We start from the raw sequence: 6,516 nt of genomic DNA on the forward strand, positions 1-6,516 counted from the left end.
TGTGTTGCGCGGCCTTGATGGGCGAACACATGCACAACCTCACGGCGTTCAACCAAAGCCCAACTTCAACTTCTACAGTGATTCAACCTGAATGGTTACAACAAACTGTAGAACCCGTGAGGTATTCTATCAATTTACCGCCATGTGATACGTAGATATTTCATGGCGATGTTTTACAATGGACCTCATTCAGGGATTTGCCGCTATATATGGGAATAACACAAGGCCGGACAATCTCCGGTAGAAAAATTATTCCATTTAAATCAAAAAATGCGAGGTGAAGCAAAAGCTATTGTTTCGAAAGCGCCACTGATGAATGACGGATTCGCATTGGCTTGGAATAATTTGTTGTGTAGGTATGAAAACAGTGCTTGTCAACATAATTTATTGTTCAAGCTTYCGCACATTTCTACAGAATCTGAGACTGAACTCAGAAATTTACAGCGGGAGATAAATATTCCATATTTACGTATTTGTCTTCTATCCGACTACCGGACTATACACTGTCGCTTTGGGAACAATCTCTGGATTCGGATTCAGAGATGCCAAAATGGGTTGAGTTAGTTTCTAACCAAACGGGTTAAAACGGTTGAGAGAGTATCAAACCTCAAAGGCGAGTTGAGTACTCAACCTAATGTTGAGACGGCTGATGGTGAAGATCGGATACCAACCTTGCAGTCAAGGATTGGATCCAATCACATCAATTCCCATCACGCTAAGAAAAACARTATTAAATGTAAACTGTGCTCATCTCAATCACACATTTTGAAAACTTGTCAGAGATTCATTGAGATGMAGCCTAACGCACGGTTAAATGCTGTCAGAAAACTTCACGTCGGTCTAAACTGTTTATCAGACTCATATGAAGTTAAAAATTGTAAAAGTCTGTTTAATTGTTCTAAATGTAAACAGAGACATAACTATATGATTCATCGGGATCAGAGTGAGGGAATAGCTCAGATATCTGACAGCACAGATACTACTGAGGTTTCYACTAAATCTCATATGGCTTCTATTAAGGTCAATATTTCAAAWGTGCCAACCAGTCGAAGCATGCTCTTAGGTACAGCCATGGTGACCATATGTCACAACAAGAGCACTTTCACTGTCAGGGCCCTGATTGATTCGGGATCTGAAGCCACCTTCTTAGGCAATAGTCTGCAAAAACGCTTACATCTGGCAAGCRAAAAGGTCAGCGCGCGACTTTCAGGATTGAATAATACCGTATCAGGACGAGTTCAATCGGTATGCTCGATTACAATTGGTTCGCCCCGTAACAAAAGTTTAAGACTAGAAGCGGAAGCATTGGTACTGTCAAAATTGACTGGACTGCTTCCATCCAGATAAATTAACTCTTCAATGGTAAAAATGTTACCCAATACCCCTTAGCGGATAGTAATTTCTATGCGAGTCAAAAGGTTGACTTGTTGATTGGAGCGGATCTTTACCCGAAATTCATTCTAAATGGGGTAAAATCGAAAATCTTCGGATCGCTTGTTGCACAACGTACAGTGTTCGGTTGGATCTTAACAGGTTCCGTTCCCTCCGAAGAAGCGAAAATAAATGGCAAAGGCGAGACACAAAATTCAATACTAATTTTTTATTTACACAACAGACACAACAATCGCCCCATCAACAGACTATGCTGCAACAGCAGTCGTAAAGATATCACCCACAATTATCACCACATCATCCAACAACGCCCCAACAACAAATGCATCAACCATATCAACAGCAGCACCAGCACCAGTTGCTAGGCGATCCGTTTGCTGCAATGTTCACGGTGACACAAGATGCACCAGCTGGTTTCAAGTCAAGACTACAACCACAGATTTCACAATTGGAGTCACAGCCACCGTCGACATCAACGCCCACCCAGATCCTAACATAGACGCATACAGCGATTCACTCACAGTGGCAACCTCAGTCGCAGACACAGCCGCAGCAACAGCCATTACCACAACACCATTAACAACAAAAACGGCAGCGGTCAACGCAGCGTAAAGCCAGGCGATAACGCAGCCGTCTATGTCTCCAGCGCACATTTCGTCACCCGTGGCGTCCAGTCCAACRGTGACAGCGCAACAACAGCRACTTCAGCATCAATCGCTACAAATCYAGCAACAGCAGCTGCATCAACCACCGCAACAGCCCCCAACGCCGACATTAACACCCTCACATCATTCGGCTAACATTCTGAACGAAACAGCCACCTCGAACGGCTCTTTCACATTGGCCGCGGTAGCTAACGACAGCAACAACAGCAGCAGCAACAGTTCGACCAACAGAATTGTCTACAATCAGCCCACCTCAGTGCATGACGGTAATATGCAAAGCTCTGACCAACGATGCCTCTCCCGCATACCACACGCCCAAGATCGAGCCAGACTCGAGTCGTCTCGCCGACTTCGGGGTGCTGGCAACTTCCTTTCGGATTGGCGGCATGGCAACGATCGACGGAGACTCGATTCGTCTCAGCAACATTGTCCGGACCGAACGAGGCTCGATTCGTCTCATCGGCCACCCCATCCGAAGCGAAGGCGTGGACGAGACGTTCGTCGTCAAGCAGGTGCACGCCGTATTATCAAGGAGAGGGSGTCAACTCATCGCCCAAAATACGTCGATATATAATATCGGGCGTCGTATAACATCGGCACAATAAAGTGCACTGGCTGCAAACGCATCTCATATTCACCACCCACCCAGGATCGAGTTAGACTCGAGTCGTCTCGCCGATCTCGAAAGGTGGTGACTTCTATGCAAATTTCCCGGACCGAACCAGACTCGATTCGTCTCGTCGGCCACCCCATCTGCAAAGAAGACGTGGAAGAGGAAGTGCAGCAGCCAGTTAGTTAAGTTAGTTTTAAGTAATGTATTGTAAACTGCATTTGCAGAAATACTGCCAGGCGAGGAGAATGTTGACGCCGTCCCCGCCCAATTTCTTTTGCCACGTCTATATCGGCAGAGCAATCTTTTCTTTTCCTCTTTTCCGAAGTTTTAATTCGAGCGCAAGTAAATCATAACTAAAAAAGTTGCGCGCTCTCTTCTTTTGCGACCGCTCACCGATCCAGACGTGGTAAGTATTTGTCTAATTTATTATTTGTAAAATACATTAATTATAAGAAACCTTTTGTTTTTTATTTAATAATACAATACAAAAACTCAACCTTAAAGTGCCTTATTGACATCGGTTCCACGATCAACATGATATCCCAGAACATATTCAATATACAAGTTCAGAATACAACATGTCTAATTCACACCAGCAACGGACCACTTATCTTAAATAAAAGCATAACCATACCATCAAATTTTTTGTTCCCCACCCCGGAGGACTTTTTACTGCACCCTTTTTCTGAGAATTACGATCTTTTGCTGGGAAGAAAGTTGTTAGCACGGGCAGAGGCCGTGATAAATTATTATAAGCAAGAGGTGACTCTTTACAATAACAAATATCCATTGATAAACCACATCACAATACCGAAACAAAACCTATTTCAACACACACCTGACAATATACTAAACCAGCAGGACAATAATACACCAACAAAAACGAGCCCATTCAGACTGGAACATCTTAATTTCGGGGGAAAACAACTGTGTTCTCTTTTGCAGAAGTACCATCATATACAATATCATGAAGGCGGCAAGTTGACAATCAAACCAAACATACTATCAATACCAAACACAATTTACCCATTTATTCTAAATCATACAATTATCCTCAAGCCTACGAGCAAGAGGTTGAGAGTCAGGTAGAGGACATGTTGAATCAGGGAATAATACRAACAAGTAWCTCGCCCTATTATAGCCCCATCTGGGTAGTCCCAAAGAAACAAGGCGCATCAGACAAACAAAAATATAGAATTGAAATAGACTATCGAAAATAAACGATACAACTGTTAGTGACAGACATCCAATCCCACACATGGAGGAAATCTTAGGAAAGTTGGGAAGATGCAATTATTTCACCACTATTGATTTGGCCAAATTCAGATGGACCCGGAATCTATTTCAAAAACGGCCTTTTCCACTAAACAGGGCCATTACGAGTAATTGCGTATGCCATTCGGACTTAAAAATGCGCCATCCACATTTCAACGTTGTATGAATGACATTTTACGCCCACTTTTAAATAAACACTGTCTCGTATACTTAGACGACATAATAGTGTTTTCAGCATCCCTCGACGARCACTTGAGGTCACTTGACAAAGCAAAGAGGAAGCTCGACAAATGTGAGCTTTTAAAACAAGAAAAAAAATTTTTGGGCCCCTAAAGAAAATTAAAGCCATACAAAAATATCCAATTCCCACTAAACCAAAGGAAATTAAAGCTTTCTTGGGACTTACAGGGTATTACTGCAAATTCATTCCGAATTTTGCAAACATAGCAAAACCCATGACAAGGTGTTTGAAAAGAGACACAAAGCTCGACATTTCCAACCCGGAATATGTATCTGCATTTAAAAAATTAAAGTGTCCAATTTCAGAGGATCCTATCTTTAAGGTACTCGATTTTTCGAAAAAATTCTAACCATTCTAACCACAGACGCTAGTAATCTTGCTTTGGGAGCTGTGCTCTCACAAGACGGACATCTAATGAGCTACATTAGTCGAACTCATAACGAACACGAAATCAATTACAGAACAATTGAAAAAGAACTGTTGGCAATCGTATGGCCCACAAAAACTTTTCGTCACTACCTACTGGGAAGACACTTTGAAATATCTATTGATCTCCAGCCTCTAAGCTGGTTATACCGCATCAAAGAGACAAATTCAAAGCTAACCCGATGGAGGGTCAAAATGTCCGAGTACGATTTTGACATCAAGTACTTAAAAGGAAAAGAAAACCATGTGTCGGACGCTTTGTCTAGAGTAAAGTTGGAGGAGACATATTTTAGTGAACTGACCCAGCACAGTGCAGAAGAAGACAACGGTGGCTTGATTTTTATAACAGAAAAACCAATTAACGTATTCAAAAGACAAGTAATATTTCCTAAAGGCTCACCAAACATCAAAACAACAAAATATTTCAAAAAACACATAACTCAAAGAGTATTTGATCAACTATTTTTGKGGCAAGAGTAGCGCATTGTATATCGAAATCGACGCAGATTTCGAAATCATTCAACCCCACACAGGGAGATCATATACAAGAATTATAGAAAAATTCTTCGCAGCCTGATTTTGTTGAAAAACGTAAATACTYACGCAGAATGCAAGGAACGGGTCCTGACTACTTATGAAAAACTTCTACACCCCGGAATTCAGAAAACCACTAAATTTTTGGGCGAAACTTACTATTTCCCTAAAAACCAATTACTTATCCAAAATATTATAAATGAATGCCAAGACAGAACACCGTAACACAAAGATGCCAATGAAAACTACACCTAAACCAGAGGTGTTACTCTGTAATGCGATACGAATATGAGAATGTTCCCATCATCAATTTTGGTACCCTGTTTTCATTCTTCTTCTTCTTGATTGGCGTAGHCACCGCTTACGCGATTATAGCCGAGTTAACAACCGAGCGCCAGTCGCCAGAASCCAGGTYCTTCTCCTCTTGGTCCTTCCAACGGAGTGGAGGTCTTCCTCTTCCTCTGCTTCCCCCGGTGGGTACAGCGTCGMCTACTTTCAGAGCTGGAGTGTTTTCGTCCATCCGGACAACATGACCTCGCCAGCGTAGCCGCTGTMATTTAATTCGCTATCCCAATGTCATCATATATCTCGTACATCGTTCCATCGAATGCGATATTCGCCGTGGCCAAAGAGCAAAGGACCATAAATCTTTCGCGGAACTYTTCTCTCGAAAACTCGCAACGTCGACTCATCCGTAGTTGACATCGTCCAAGCCTCTACACCATATAGCAGGACGGGAATTATGAGTGACTTATAGAGTTTGGTTTTTGTTTGTCGAGAGAGGACTTTGCTTSTCAATTGCCTACTCAGTCCGAAGTAGCACCTGTTGGCAGGAGTTATCCTGCGTTGGATTTCTAGGCTGACATTGTTGGTGRTGTTTACGCTGGTTCCAAGATAGACGAAATGATCTACAACTTCAAAGCTATGACTGTCAACAGCGACGTGAGTACCAACTCGCGAGTGCGACGCCTGTTTGTTTGATGACAGGAGATATTTCGTCTTGCCCTCGTTCACTGCTATTTTGCCCATTTGTTTTGCTTCCTTGTCCAGTCTGGAGAAAGCAAAGCTAACTATATCAATATCATCGGCACACGCCAGCAACTGTACACTCTTATAGAAGATGGTACCTTCTCTATTCAGTTCTGCAGCTCTAATTATTTTCTCCAGAAGCAGGTTGAAAAAGAAGCACGATAAGGAATCGCCTTGCCTGAAACTTCTTTTGTTATCGAACGGCTCGGAGATGTCCTTCCCGGTTCTGATGGAGCTTTTGGTGTTGGTCAACGTCAGCTTACACAGCCGTATTAGTTTTGCGGGGATACCAAATTCAGACATCGCGGCATAAAGGCAGCTCCTTTTCGTGCTGTCGAAAG

The sequence above is a fragment of the Bactrocera latifrons genome, unplaced genomic scaffold (genome assembly GCF_001853355.1).
Source record: "Bactrocera latifrons isolate USDA-ARS-PBARC rearing strain unplaced genomic scaffold, ASM185335v1 scaffold_431, whole genome shotgun sequence".
NCBI classification, from domain to species: Eukaryota; Metazoa; Arthropoda; class Insecta; order Diptera; family Tephritidae; genus Bactrocera; species Bactrocera latifrons.